This window comes from Manis pentadactyla, chromosome 5, assembly GCF_030020395.1.
Source record: "Manis pentadactyla isolate mManPen7 chromosome 5, mManPen7.hap1, whole genome shotgun sequence".
NCBI classification, from domain to species: Eukaryota; Metazoa; Chordata; class Mammalia; order Pholidota; family Manidae; genus Manis; species Manis pentadactyla.
In genome coordinates, this window is record NC_080023.1 from 16,373,901 (window position 1) to 16,390,116 (window position 16,216).

At 38.3% G+C, this 16,216-nt stretch overlaps 1 protein-coding gene across 1 annotated transcript in view; it reads right to left on the reverse strand.

Annotated features, from left to right (window-relative positions):
- KCNIP4 (potassium voltage-gated channel interacting protein 4) overlaps window positions 1-16,216 on the reverse strand; it is a 548,447-nt gene that overhangs the window by 407,851 nt on the left and 124,380 nt on the right. The gene's annotated exons all lie outside the window — the stretch shown is intronic.

Here is a 16,216-nt window from a genome sequence, read left to right on the forward strand (position 1 = left end):
TGGTTTCTACTTCCTTGGTCCATTCTTGATGCCAACATTTTCCTCATCACTCAAGTTTCATGACTCAGAGCCATTTAGTCCTTTCATTTCCTCCTCTGCCCCACCCACTTGGCTATCGAATGCTGTGAATTCAGCATCTATCATTCCTTTTGTAGCTACGCTGTCTTTGTGTCTCTGTTTCTAATCATGCTCATTCCTGCTTAAACTAACAGTAGTCCCAACAGGCCAGTGCAGTTCTGGGCACCTTGGGACTTCTATCTGGAGGGACATTTGTAGGAAAAACGTAGTGACATAATGAATACAAGATAGTTTTTCAGAATGAGATAAGAAATCACAACAAACAGAGTCTTAAAGTTTCCTGTCCCTTTGTTTTGAGCTCTCTTATGGCAATTTACCAGAAATGTTTACATAGAAGCGATTCCTGACTGTACCCTGGTCCCCGCCCTGCTCTAAACTTCCTGACTGTACCCTGGTCCCCGCCCTGCTCTAAACTTCCTGACTGTACCCTGGTCCCCGCCCTGCTCTAAACTTCCTGCAACACCCAACACTCACAGAGGCCATGCAAATAAGGGGCCTGATAGCATATGCTTCCTTAGAACTCACTGTCAGTTCTTCCCCATTCTTAGTAAAAGGAATGTTATGCAGTGAGAGGTCCAGAAATTTATTAGGGGCTTCGTGGAGGTGGAGAAAGATTGCAAACATAGAAGATTTTAAATAGATTCCTGAACAATCCTGTCTCCCAAAGAAAACTTCAGGGCATCTATATTTTTAAAAAACTCCACAGGTGAAATGGATGCAAATGGATGATGTACGAAAGTTGGAAAACCACCGTTCTCGCTCAACTGCCCAGAAAGTGACCAGATCCTTTGTCTCCAAGGGCTAAAGCTCTCAAGGTAACAGTCTTCCAACATTTTCCAGGTTCCTGGGCACTGGGCTTTGTACAGTAGAGGATGTAGAAACCATAAAAAAAAAAAAAATGCAGGTGAAATGGCTTTGATTAAAGTCTGAAATTAAAGTAACTGTTTTACTCTCTCTGAAGTACTACCTTGGCCTTTATTCCAGTAAAGCAAAGAGCTTAATGAAAATCATCATGGCGTAGAAAATGACCTGGTACTCAGAGGAGGTCAGCAAATGAATCTCAAGTATAAGAGGGCTCAGACCAGAGAGGAAATGTTTCTAAGAGTCACACCCAACTAAACAGTTCACTGAACTCTTAGCTAGAAGAGGTGGGGCATAAATATCAGGGCCACACTGTAAATATGTCTACTTATTATTTGCGGTTTATTGCTTATATCTTTATGCCTAAGTAATATTGCTCAATTCAGTGAATGCAATCCATTTTAAAGTGCGAATTCTGTCATTCTCAGTTATACATTGGCTTTTTAACATCCAGCATTTAAAAAAATTGTTTCAAATGGTGGGAAAGAGAAAATTCCTTAAAAGTGGGACGTTGTTATGAAGAATCAAGATTCTGTCAGCCAGAAAGGGATCAGTCCACCGGAACTGTTCGCACTCCCACCGCATGGGCCCACCCCAAACGAAATGCAGGCTAGCATCCTCTGATTTGCTAGAATGATGGGAATAAATCTTCCTGTCACTTCATGTCACAGTTAGAATCTCTGAATAACCACCCATAGATAAGAGCCCTTAGCAAATTTGTTATCAGAGGCATGTGTTTACACATGGCAAGTCTCTGAGAAATAAGGAAAAAAAGAAAATACTGTCAGTGAAAAGAATGTTCTTCTTCCCAGAAACTAATATGAGGAGATATTAAAACACAGCAGAAAAAAAACTATTGTCATATTCAAAACAAGCTAAGGAATGATCTAATATTAAGCACAATGAGAGTTGTTAAAAATAAAACATCTTTGTTCATTTGTTCTATCGACACACATTGCTTTACTTCTGGTTACTGGGTGGTGCATCTCTGCCACTCCCTGAATCTTTCTACACACCCTGTTCTCTGTCTTGGGAGGTAGACCAGAATGCTAAGGGCTCCCAAGCCCTCTGGCTTCTGGTTGGTTCACCCCTTCAGGTGCCCAGCCTGAGTTGAGGGAAAGGAGGAGAAGGAGATGGGTGTTTAGTCTCCTCTGAGGTAAGTGTAGTTGAGTGCACTCCTGGAGCAGGGCTCACAGTTCCATCTCTTGGCCCTTTGTGCACACATAACACCCCCTCAACACCTGCCAGGTTCCAGCAGTTGCTTCTCCTTCATTTGGTTTCACGATTGCCCAGTGGGTCCTGCTGTTAGCAGCCTGAGAGGCTGTCCTATTCCTACAGTTTCTCTACACCCTCTGTAAGTAGTTCTTTTATGAAACTCTTCTCAAATTACCCAATGTGTGTGTTCCATCGCTTCCCAACTTGGTCCCTGATTGATACATTTACTGTTACTGCTACTTAAAGTCTACTGCCTATGAACTTCCTCAGAGTTATTTAGCTTCTCCTGAAGAATTGATCCTATTTTATTATCAAAATTTTTAAAAGATGTACTTAATCTTCATTTGCTTCAAAAATGAATTTATGGCAGGGATTCTTTTGAGGTTGTAAGTTAGACCAATAAAAGAAAGATGATAGGGAAAATCAAGTATTTCAATGAATACTGACATTTAACTAAGGTTATACCCATATAAATTGTTAGCAACTGTTTCCTCCAAATCATGGACTAAATACTATTCAATTTATCTCATCATAGTATGAAAATTGGGAAACTGCTGGCTAATGACTTAACTTTTGATGTATTGATTTTTTTGCTCAATAATTTAAATCCATGATACTTTATATTTGTTATATTGTACTGTCTGCTTAAGAAACCATGTGTTCTTAAACACTGCTTATCATAAAAGGACAATCTATCCCTAAATAGCAATCTTTAGAGGATAAAAACAGATTATGCTTGAGTCAATAATTGCTAAGGTATTAAAAAGGAAGGTGAGTGATGGACTTAATAATCTGAAAATATGGAATACTGACACTACCAAAGCCATGTTTGGGTAACTAAATTATGTTACACTTTTCACCCTCTTGCATAATTATATAAATTCAATGATGGTAGCAGTGTTTTATCTAATACCCAGGCATGCTTACACCATTCTGTCATATAATACTTGCACTAAATGCTAAGTAGTTTACTAATTTAAACACACTTAAATATAAACAGTAAACTTCTGCTATCAAGATGCATTACTCATTTGTTTTTCTTTTTTCATGTCAAAAAGTGTCATTCCTAAAAGAGAACTGGATCTGATTCAAAATGTGACACTCCAGAAGAAAAAAAAGGCAGCTAAAGTAAACAACATGAAGAAAGACAAAAAAGGTAACAGATCACAGAAAATTACAGATAATTTATCCCTACTAAGAAAGACAGCCCAATTCAAATTGCTAAATTATTTTATTTATTTCCAAGCAGTAATACAAATGATCTCTCTGTTTTGATGAGCACTCAAACTTTCCTGAATGGAAAATTGTACTGCTTCTAACATGTCAAATTTGCCTACAGCAAAAGAAGATGTGGTTTAAATTGGCTTTGAGTATACTGAATTTTTTCAGCTTAGCGATATTTTTCCAGTGGCTTTATTTGAACCAAAATACTTTTCGTAAGAGGAATCATATAAATGTGCAAACTAAAATAATTGATTATGTCTCAGTCCCGACATTTGAAATGTTCTTGAAATTCTAAATGCAGTAAAAGACTATGAAGATTATACAAAGAGAAAGATCTAATTTGACCAAAGACATTGGCAGTGAATTAGAAAGGTTTTATAGTTTCAGACAAAACAATTTAGCGAAACCTGGAATTTGAGCCTCTCTCTTTCTTCCTTCATGCATTTGTGTGTTTTACTATTTACTGAAACACTCTTCTGTGCCAAGTTTGTCCTGGGAAGTGGAGATTACACTTTTCTCTCTTCAGGGAAGAGAAAAATGTTCAGAAAATTTCATGTATTTGGAATGACCGTATATTTGAAAGTACCCTAAATGCTGCAGGACCACACAGCTGGAGCCTCTGTCCTACTCTTGAGAAGCCTAGGAAATGAATTCTAGGTTGAAGACTATAAAAGATGAGGAGGAGTTACTTAGATGAGCAGAGCAAGTGAAGGAATTTTCATGGAAAGGCAGCAGCATCTTCACCAGGCCAGAGATGAGAGAGCCCTGGACCCTTCTGGGAATCTCAAGATGTGCTTGGTGGGAACAAAGACGCAAAGGTTTGAAAGAGGAAATGGTTGACATAAAGGAAGAGGAGGAGATAATTTTTAGAATGGTGAAGTGCACACATATTTATTTTACAAATGAGTACTTGGCCCCAGAATCCCGTGAGTAAGGAAATAAACTTTGGTTAGGAATTTGCTAATCTTGGGTGAGGAGGCTGTAAAGGAGAGTAGGTACTAAGCAGTGACGTCAAGAAAAGAGAAAGCTAATTGATCTGCATTGGAAGTAAACAGGTTTCTATGGTTTGAGGACATGAGAAGAACATGAAGTAGCAGGTAGCAAAAAGAGTAGAGAGAGATATACGAAGGGGGACAAAGAAGTCATAGGAACAAGGATTTTAATTTATTCATTTTGCTGTGTGGAAAATGCCCTTTTATCACTCTCCATAAATTATCCAGTATGTGGAATACATTTTCAAAGACTACAAAGGCAAAAGACATCTCTGGATTTGTAGTGCTTTGTTTTGTATTTGAGGACATTGAAAGAAAGAATCCAAGTTCTGCATCTGCTGTAACATCAGGGCAGAGATGGACAGACAGAATTACATGTTAGCATCAATATATAGAGTAAAAGACTAACTCAGTGGAGGAAGACTGTAGGAGTGAGAGATGACTCTGGAACCTGCAGAAACCCTGGAGAGGGTGTGGGACTTTTCACAGGGCAGAGTGCAGCCGTTGAAGCCCATCCTGTAGACTTCAAGGCCAGGAGCTCCGGCTGAGGTGTGGGACAGATGGAATTTGGGAAAGTTTCAGATTGACTTAGGATAATGGGAGTGTTAAACAGGGTAGTGCTGGACTCCATTGGTGCTCGAAATACACTGTGGAAAGGAGTTTGGAGGGAGGCCAGGGAAGCATCTATGTTAGGCATTTGCAGACCACTCCCCTGCCCCAACCCTGGTGTTCTGGGAGGGCTCCCCAACTCCAACCTCAATTCACCTGTTCCCACCCTGGGGATGCATAACCAAGAGCTGAGCCACTGGTGAAAGACATTTCCTCTTTTCTTGGACGATTATGCAATATAGTGGGATGACTGTGTGGGTGTGTGTGGATCTGTGCATTGGGGAGGAAGTAATTATAAAGAGATCAAGAAATACCATTATTCAACTGGTTATTATTCTAAGACAATTCGTGAACATAAAGTTGTGTGTGCATATACTCATTCAGTAAGAAAATTGTTGAAGGCAATTGAATCAAGTCAGAAATTTATAATCCCCCATACTGTAATTCTGCCCTAGTAGAAAAGTAGACTTAAATTCAGAGACTATCGGTCTTAACAAGCAGTTAATGAAGGAATTTGAAATAAAGGCAATCTGTTGACTTGTGTGCTTTGAAAAGACAAGCCCCAAGCTAGCCATTACTTCTTGTTCTCTGACACAGACGCTAATTAATATAAAATTTATACCCCTGTTACCGTAACATTTAAGTTATAGCTCTAGTCATTCTGTATCTTGTCCCCGTAGAGGTATGTTTCTAAAAATCTACTTGCTAAGAACAAAATGCTTTCCTGTAATATTGAAATGTCTCTTTCAATAGTTTCAAGGATTATAGACTGCACACTTAAGACTGGTAATGTGCATTAGAGAAAAGTACCTTTGTTAGAACAAAGAAATTTCTATTTGCAATAGAAATCTCTCTTCTTTTAAAACTTAAATATAGTTTGTCATGGGAGATTGATTTTAATTATGAATCTTAGTGACACAGACATTCTTGATCAAACTCCAAATAACTTAATCTATGTGAAAGAACTATTAATATTTTGTTAATATTAGAATTATAACTAATGACTTCCATAGGCTCCCACATACAGATCTGGTCCTTAGCTGTCTGTCTTTGTCTACTCAGGCTGCTGTAACAAAGTAACATAGACTGAAAGGTGACTTAAATCACAGACATTTATCTTTCACAGTTCTGGAAGCTGGGAAGTTCAAGATCAGGGAGCCAGCATGTTCGGATTCTGATGAGGGCTCTCTTCCTGGCTTGCAGACAGCTGCCTTCTGGCTGTGTCCTCACATGGTGGAGAAGAAGAAAGCAAGTTCTCTGGTGTCTCTTCTTGTAAGGGCACTACTTTCATTACAAGCACCCTATCTTCATGACCCCTTCTAAACTTAATTATCTCCCCAATGACCCTCCCCACCACATACACCAGATACTATCACAGGGGAGATTAGGGCTTCAGCATATGAATTTGGTGGTCAGAAAACAGTCAAGTCTACAGCAGTCCCTCTGAATTCCTATGAGGCAGCCTTCCCTTCCCTTGTTGTACTTGAAATGTGTGGGCTCCTGTCAAAGGTCACCTTCCCCCTTATGCTCTGGCGCTTGGAGTTCTTCCTGCTCAAGGATGTCACTCCAGAGATTCACCCTTCTCTCTTCTGTACTCCCAATTTTCCTTCCTTTGCTGGATCAGTACCATCCACCTACACAATATTGTGAGTTCTATCTTTAGAATAAGTATAAAAATAAAACAAAATGTAGGGATCTTTGGACCCTATATCTCCCTCCAGCTTACTGTATATCTTATTGTACAAGGATATAAATTCCATGACAAAAGAGGTTACAGAGATTCAAGATGGTGGTGTGAGAGGTGAGACGGAGAATTCCTCCCAACAACACAAATAGTATGAAAATATAGTTAATTGCTACAACTAACCCTAAAACAGCAACAAGAAAGAAGGCTGAACCAGACTGCATGCAGACCTCATAAACAGAGCAGACCTCACGAAGACAGGGTAACGTATAAAAGCCTTTATCAGGCAGGACCTAAGCCCTTCCCCTACCCCAGCTCAACTGGGATGAAGAGAAATGGAGCAGGGGAGGGGTGGAAGCCTAGAACTGCTGAACATCAAGCCCTGGAGGTCTGCTTTGGAAGCAGAAACCTGCACTGTGTGGTGCTCTGGATGTTGGGGAGCTCAGAGAGGTGGAGTGCTTGAGAGACAGACTGTGGTCATTTGTGGAGGATGGGATCCACACCCAACTGCTCTGGTACAAGGGAAATGTAGGTGGTTTGAGAGGCTTCCTAGCAGTGACAGGGCTGCTGAAGTAGAGGGGTTTGCACGGAGCTTGCTGCACGGGGGAGGGGAGAGCTGGACAAGGTTGTCAGGGCACGCTCTTCCCAGCTGGTTGGGAACTTTAAGGAGCTTCAGGCACCCCATTCCCATGGCTGCCTACTCAGCTCTGAGGCCCCCCACTGTAACATACAGCCTGCTGTGCCTTCCTCCTAGCCTGCCATCACTGCACTGGTGTCAGGCCAGCCAGAAGGAAGCTCAGCCTACAACAACTATAGACACAAAGCACAGAGGCTCACGCCTGTGTGCTTGGCCAACTGCCTCTGACACTTGATTCAGGGACCGCAGACGGGAATCAGGAAACAGATCTTTCCTTCCCCCAGGCACCAGCTCCACTCCCCTGTGACTCCCAGCCTCTCTCTAGGGGCTGAGCAGCTCCAGAGACTGGAGATTCTGGGCACTAGTGGGCAATGCACAGAATTATGAAACATCAAAAGAACATGGTTCAGACCAAAATCTCACAAACCCCCAAAATAGGGCCTAATGAAACTGAACTCACCAATCTGCCAGAAAGAGAATTCAAAATAAAAATCATAAACATGCTTATGGAGATACAGAAAAATATTCAAGAACTCAGGAATGAATTTAAGTCAGAGATTCAATCATTAAGAAATTCCATATCTGAAATGAAACATACAATGGAGGGATTTAAAAGCAGATTAGATGTAGTAGAAGAGACAGTAAACTGAATAGTAATTAGAGAAGAGGAATACAAAGAAGCTGAGGCACAAAGAGAGAAAAGAATCACTAAGAATGAAAGAACATTGCGAGAACTGTGTGACCAATCCAAATGGAACAATATTTGTATTATAGGGGTACCAGAATAAGAGAGAGAAAAAGGGATAGAAAGTGTCACTGAGGAATAAATTACTGAAAACTTCCCTAATCTGGGGAAGGAGATAGTCTCTCAGGCCATGAAGGTGCACAGGTCTCCCAACACAAGGGACCCAAGGAGGACAACATCAGGACATATAATAATTAAAATGGCAAAAATCAAGGAAAAAGACAGACTTTTAAATGCAGCTAGAGAGAGAAAAAAGATCACATACAAAGGAAAATCCATCAAGCTATCATCAGACTTCTCAACAGAAACCTTACAGGCCAGAAGGGGGTGGCATGATGTATTTAATGCAATGAAACAGAAGGGCCTGGAACCAAGGTTACTTTATGTGGCAAGATTATCATTTAAGTTTTAAGAAGAAATTGAACAATTTTCAGATAAGCAAAAGTTGAGATAATTTACCTCTCACAAACCACCTCTACAGTGCATTTTGGAGGGACTCCTATAGATGGAAGTATTCCTAAGGCTAAATAGATATCACCCAAGGGATAGACAAAGAGCACAGAGTATGATTCATAACAACAAAGGATGGAGAAGAAGGAAAAAGGGGAAATAAAAAAAAGAAGACCTTTAGATTGTGTTTGTAATAGCACACAAAGTGAGTTAAATTAGACTGTTAGGAATTACCCTTGAACCTTTGGTAACCACATAACTAAAGCCTGCAATGGCAATAAATACATACCTGTCAATAACTTCCCTAAATGTAAATGATCTGAATGCACCAATCAAAAGATATAGAGTCACTGAAAAGATTAAAAACAAGACCTGTCTATATGCTGCCTACAAGAGACCCACTTCAAACCCAAAGACATACACAGACTAAAAGTGAAGGGATGGAAAAAGATATTTCATGCAACTAATAGGGAGAAAAAAGTGGGTGTTGCAGTACTTGTATCAGAAAAAATAGACTTTAAAACAAAGAAAGTCACAATAGACAAAGATGGAAATTACATAATGATAAAGGGGTTAATCCAACAAGAGGATATAACCATTTTAAATATCTATGCACCCAACACAGGAGCACCTACAAATATGAAACAAATACTAACAGAATTAAAAGGGAAATAGTATGCAGTGCATTCATTCTAGGAGACTTCAACACTTTACTCACTCTGAAGGACAGATCAACCAGACAGAAAATAAGTAAAGAGACAGAGGCACTGAACAACACATTAGAACAGATGGACCTAACATATCTACAGAACTCTCCTCCCAAAAGAAGCAGGACACACATTCTTCTCAAGTGCCCATGGAACATTTTCAAGAATAGATCATATACTAGCCCACAAAAAGAGCCTCAGTAAATTCAAAAAGACTGAAATTGTACCAACCAGTTTCTCAGATCACAAAGGTATGAAACTAGAAATAAATTTCACAAAGAAAATGAAAAATCCCACAAACACATGGAGGCTTCACAACATGTTCCTAAATAACCAGTGGATCAATGACCAAATAAAAACAGAGATCAAGCAATATATGGAGACAAATAACAACAATAATTCAACACCACAAAATCTGTGGGATGCAGCCAAGGCTGTGCTAAGAGGAAAGTATATTGCAATATAGGCCTACCTCAAGAAAGAAGAACAATCCCACATAAGCAGTCTAAACTCACAATTAATGAAACTAGAAAAAGAACAACAAATGAGGCCCAAAGTCAGTAGAAGGAGGGCAATATAATAAAGATTAGAGCTGAAATTAATAAAATTGAGAAGAATAAAACAATGGAAAGAATCAATGAAAGCAGGAGCTGGTTCTTTGAAAAATAAAAAAAATAGATAAACCTTGAGCCAGACTAATCAAGAAAAAAAGAGAGTCTACACACATAAACAGAATCATAAGTGAGAAAGGGAAAATCACCATGGACATCACAGAAATACAAAGAATTATGAGAGAATACAATGAAAAATTATATGGTAACAAACTGGATAACCTAGAAGAAATGGACAACTTTCTAGAAAAATACAACCTTCCAAAGCTGACCCAGAAAGAAAGAGAGAATCTGAATAGACCAATTACCAGCAAATAAATTGAATTGGTAATCAAAAACTACCTAAGAACAAAACCCCTGGAAAAGATTGTTTCACTTCTGAATTTTATCAAACATTTAGTGAAGACCTATTACGCATCCTCCTTAAAGTTTTCCAAAAAAGTAGAAGAGGAGGGGATACTCCCAAACTCATTCTATGAGGCCAACATCACCCTAATACCAAAACCAGGCAAAGACACCACAAAAAAAGAAAATTACAGACCAATCTCCCTGATGAACATAGATGCAAAAATACTCAACAAAATATTAGCAAACTGAATTCAAAAATACAACAAAAAGATCATCCATCATGATCAAGTGGGATTCATTCCAGGGATGCAAGGATAGTACAACATTCGAAAATCCATCAACAACATCCACCACATCAACAAAAAGAAGGACAAACACCACATGATCATCTCCATAGATGCTGAAAAAGCTTTTGACAAAATTCAACATCCATTAATGATAAAAACTCTCAACAAAATGGGTATCATAAAGGCCATATATGACAAAACCACAGCCAACATTATACTTAACAGCGAGAAGTTGAAAGCTATTCCTTTAAGATCGGGGACAAAACAAGTATTCCCACTCTCCCCACTTTTATTCAACATAAAAAAGGAGGTCCTAGCCATGTCAATCAGACAACACAAAGAAATAAAAGGCACCTAGATTGGCAAGGAAGAAGTTAAACTGTCCCTGTTTGCATGATGTTGTACATAAGAAACCCTAAAGAATCCACTACACAACTACTAGATCTAATATCTGAATTCAGCAAAGTTGTGGGATACAAAATTAATACACAGAGATCTGTTGCATTCTTATACACTAATGATAAACTAACAGAAAGAGAAATAAGGAAAACAATTCCATTCACAATTGCATCAAAAAGAATGAAATACCTAGGAATAAACCTAACCAAGGAAGTGAAAGACCTATACCCTGAAAACTATGGGACACTCTTAAGAGAAATTAAAGAGGACACTAATAAATGAAAATTCATCCCATGCTCTTGGATAGGAATAATCAAAATGGCCATCCTGCCTAAAGCAATCTACAGATTCACTGCAATCCCTACCAAAATATCTATAGCGTTCTTCAATGAACTAAAGAAAATAGTTCTAAAATTCATACGGAACCACAAAAGACCCCGAATAGCCAAAGCAATCCTGAGAAGGAAGAGCAAAGCAGGGGGAAGTATGCTCCCTGACTTCAAGCTCTACTGCAAAGCCACAGTAATCAGGACAATTTGGTACTGGCACAAGAACAGACCCATAGACCAGTGGAACAGACTGGATAGTCCAGATATAAACTTGGTTCTTTGAAAAATAAAAAAAGTAGATAAACCCTGAGCCAGACTAATCAAGAAAAAAAGAGAGTCTACACACATAAACAGAATCATAAGTGAGAAAGGAAAAATCACCATGGACATCACAGAAATACAAAGACTTATGAGAGAATACAATGAAAAATTATATGGTAACAAACTGGATAACCTAGAAGAAATGGACAACTTTCTAGAAAAATACAACCTTCCACATATGGTCAATTAATATATGATAAAGGATCCATGGATATACAGTGGGGATATGACACCCTCTTCAATAGCTGGTGTTGGCAAAACTGGACAGCTACATGTAAGAGAATGAAACTGGATTACTGTCTAACCCCATGCACAAAAGTAAACTCAAAATGGATCAAAGACCTGAATGTAAGTCATGAAACCATAAAACTCTTAGTAAAAAATATAAGCAAAAATCTCTTGGACGTAAATATGAGTGACTTCTTCTGAACATATCTCTCTGGTCAAGGGAAACAAAAGCAAAAATGAACAGGCGGGACTATATCAAACTAAAAAGCTTCTGTACAGCAAAGGATATTGATGGTTGTTGAACAAAAAGACATCCTACAGTATGGGAGAATATATTCATCAATGACAGATCTGATAAAGGATTGACACACAAAATTTATAAAGAGCTCACACACCTCAACAAACAAAAAGCAAATAATCCAATAAAAAAATGGGCACAGGATCTGAACAGACACTTCTCCAAAGAAGAAATTCAGATGGCCAACAGACACATGAAAAGATGCTTCATATTGCTAATCATCAGGGAAATGCAAATTAAAACCACAATGAGATATCACCTCACACCAGTTAGGATGGCCAATATCCAAAAGACAAACAACAACAAATGTTGCCAAGGATGTGGAGAAAGGGGAACCCTCCTCCACTGCTGGTGGGAATGTAAACTAGTTCAACCATTGTGGAAAAAGCAGTGTGGAGGTTCCTCAAAAAATTCAAAACAGAAATACCATTTGACCCAGGAATTCCACTCTTAGGAATTTATCCTAGGAATGTAGCAGCCCAGTTTGAAAAAGACATACGCACTCCTATGTTTATCGGAGCACTATTTATAATAGCCAAGAAATGGAAGCAACCTAAGTGTCCATCAGTAGATGAATGGATGTGGTACATATACACAATGGAATATTATTCAGCCATAAGAAGAAAACAAATCCTACCATTTGCAACAAAATGGATGGAGCTAGAGGGTATTATGCTGAGTGAAATAAGCCAGGTGGAGAAAGACAAGTATCAAATGATTTCACTCATCTGTGGAGTATGACAACAAAAAAAACTGAAGGAACAAAACAGCGGCAGACTCACAGAACCCAAGAATGGAATAACAGTTACCGAAGGGAAAGGAACTGGGGAGGATGGGTGGGAAGGGAGAGATATGGGGGAAAATGGGGCATTACAATTAGCACACATAACGTAGGGGGGTGGGGACATGGGGAAGGCAGTATATACAGAGAAGACAAGTAATGATTCTATAGCATCTTACTATGCTGATGGACAGTTACTGTAATGGGGTATGTGGGGGTGGCTTGATAATAGGGGGAGTCTAGTAACCATAATTCAAGTAATTGTACATTAACAATATCAAAATAAAAAAAATTCCATGACAATAGGGATTGTTGTCTGTTTCATTCACTGCTGTATCCCTTAGTACATTGCATGGCTAGCGGTATACACTCAGTATTCATTTGTTAGTGAAGAGGAAGAGGAACATTGTTCCCTATGGTCATAGATTTTAAAGTAAAATAAGGTGAATCAGTAGATTTATTTTAAAACAGAAATCCAAATCTCAGTTTTATCTCTGTGATAGATAGTTGAAGGGCACTAGAGATACCAAGAGTAGTAAGACATGGCATTGCCCTTAAAGATGCTCAGAGGACAGTGGGGACATTTAGGAAATGTCAATGCATATTTAAACATGAGCATCACAGAAATTAAGTTTACTTATCTATTACATACAGGCAAACAAATACTAATTGATAAATCTCCCTTGAAGGAAATCCATGTATTGCTTCTACATAAAAGCCATGGAAGACATTCTTTTGAGGAGGAATGCTGTCAGCAAAAGCATATATAGGTGGGAGAAAATTGCAAGGTCACATTTAGGAGAGAAGGTTCAAGTGAAGAATTTTCTGTGCAGGTTATAGAAAGATATTTTGATAAATATTTTTTCATTGATCTATCAGGCAGTTGATCCTGGCCTAGAAGTCAGTCTGAGCAGTTGGGACTTGATTCAGATGGTAACAAAAAGCTATTGTAGGTTCTTAATCCCAGAGGAAACAAGAAAAGCATGTTTTAGAAGAAGTCATTTGTTAGTGAGGTATTCTGGACTGGAACATGGAAATTCCATCCTGATAATCAAAGAGCATGAAGCTTGAAAGTTTGAAATAACAATGGAAAGAAAAAGGTGATTCTGAGAGATGTAATACAGGTAAAGGCCAGTTGTACAGACTGATATTTGTCAAATGTATGTAAGCATTAGGAAAGGAAGGAGCAGACTGATATCACCTACAAGTAATAAACCTCTTATAACTTCCATAGCTATTTTTTAACTACCTTGCTTATCTACATGTTATTTCCTACGTTATATATTTATTTCAAGGACACAATGCTCCAAAATTCAAAAATTTTCTATCTCATATGATTTTATATCATTTAGAGGAATTCCCTAATCTCTTTCAATACATAGGTAATAACATAACTCAATTTGCAGTTAAGTATTTTTTAATTTATCCTGATCAATATACTGATCTAATAATAAAAGTATCTCCCAAATGTTTAAGAAGACAGTATGTGCCAAATGTTAAGGGCCCTACATATATTTTCTCTGTAGTCCTCATAAAAATCCCATGAGACAGGTGTGGCAGAGAAGGAGAGCTGCCCACAAAAGATTCAGGCTCATCTTCAATAGTGTGAAATGGTTTGAGGAAAAAGCTGTGTGGCCAGGAACTGCATTTCCCTATATTCACATTTTGGTGAAGTATTGACTGGATTTTAACACTGAATGTGAGCAAAAGTGTTATCAGTTCTGGCTCACAGTGGTCAGGAAAACATAGGAGATGCTCTAAACTGTCTTTCTTTGGAAAGAAATGGGAAGGCTTCAGAGGTAAACTCCAAAGAGCTTCTAGAAGATGATAAAGCAGTGACTAGAGACAGCCTGGATTCCTGAGTTACTGCATGGAATAGAAGAGTCACCTGACACATTTCAAACTGTGACATCAATAAGAAATATATAGTAATTTTCTTAAGCCCCTGAAACTTTTGACCCAAATCTGGCCTGATCTAACTAATATAGTAGGTATTATTAACATTACCCTTTATATACATTGGAAATGAGATTTAGAAAGATTAAATAATTTCCTAAAGTATTGAATGGCAGAACTAGGATTACATTATGGAGTATGTCACTTCAGAGTCCATACTTTTAACCATTACCCAATATCATCACCTTTTCCTATAAATTTGTGAAGATTTGGTGCTATTGTTTTTTATAAGTGAGAAGCAGTTTTAAATCCCACATTTTAAAGTGTTCACAAAACCCCATAGCCAGATAATATGGTAATATGCATCACTAACGGATAATGTGCATCTCACTTAAAAAAACAATATTTTATTTGTAGGTTTAGATGATCTAGGATTTGACACTTTGTCCTAAGTTTAACAGATCATTTCGCTTAGATTTTTTCATTGATGGTATAATATGAACCAAGGGGATGTAAGAAAGCTGAGTAGTCAAAACTACCTGGACCAGTACAGGACCTGTATGACTGTGAGCAAGACATATAATCTCTCTGATGCAATTAACAAAACAGACAAAAGTTCCTGCCTATTTGCTCTCAATATATTCCATTTCATTTTATTTTTTTCCTAGCAGTCCATAATAAAAGAAATATCCATGTAGGCACTTTTAATTCTGACCAAGATGTAGTAACTGGAAAAAGATTTACACTCCCTTCTAAGACAGCATCAAACAAGCAAAATATATTACACAACATTTTAGAAGACAATGGTTATCAGGCAACAGTAGATAATGATCTCTGAGACATCGGCAATGAATGAGATGACCTGTACAATTGCCCCAACTTGCTACCTTGAAAGAAGTTCCAGGTGTTGAATTCAGATGGACTTCCTGAGTTGAGGAAACAAATACGAGACTCTGGGGACTAGACTAGAGTTTACTGGACAGAGTACTAGAGAAGAGAGAACTGCACAGAGAGAATACTCAGGGATCTACAGAGCATTCAGCTTGATCACTGATCAGAGTTCTGATGAGCACATGTGTGTGTGTGAAATAACCCAAAGCTAGGGGAAGAACCATTTCAAAAGACTAGAGGGGACAGTACTCACAACTCACACAGGACCAGTTATAGTGACTTTTTTCTCAATTATGAGATGGGAACATCACATAATTCATGGAGCATTATAGCATTGGCTAGAGTATACAGAAAGGCCTTGCCTCAAGAATAGGAAATAATTACCATAGGTAAAAAACTCTTCTCATCCTAGCTAACATATATGCAAAGCAAGACCCAAAAGGAACAAACTGATTCTAAGCAACGTAACTCCATTCCAGATCAAAGCTCAAGAATATTTACAAGGGAAAGAAATCCCAGTACCCAATATAAAGTTCACAATATTGGGCATCTAATCTAAGATTACCAGGTTCTATACAAGGAAACAGAAAAATACACCCAATAATGAGAATAAAAATGATTTCAT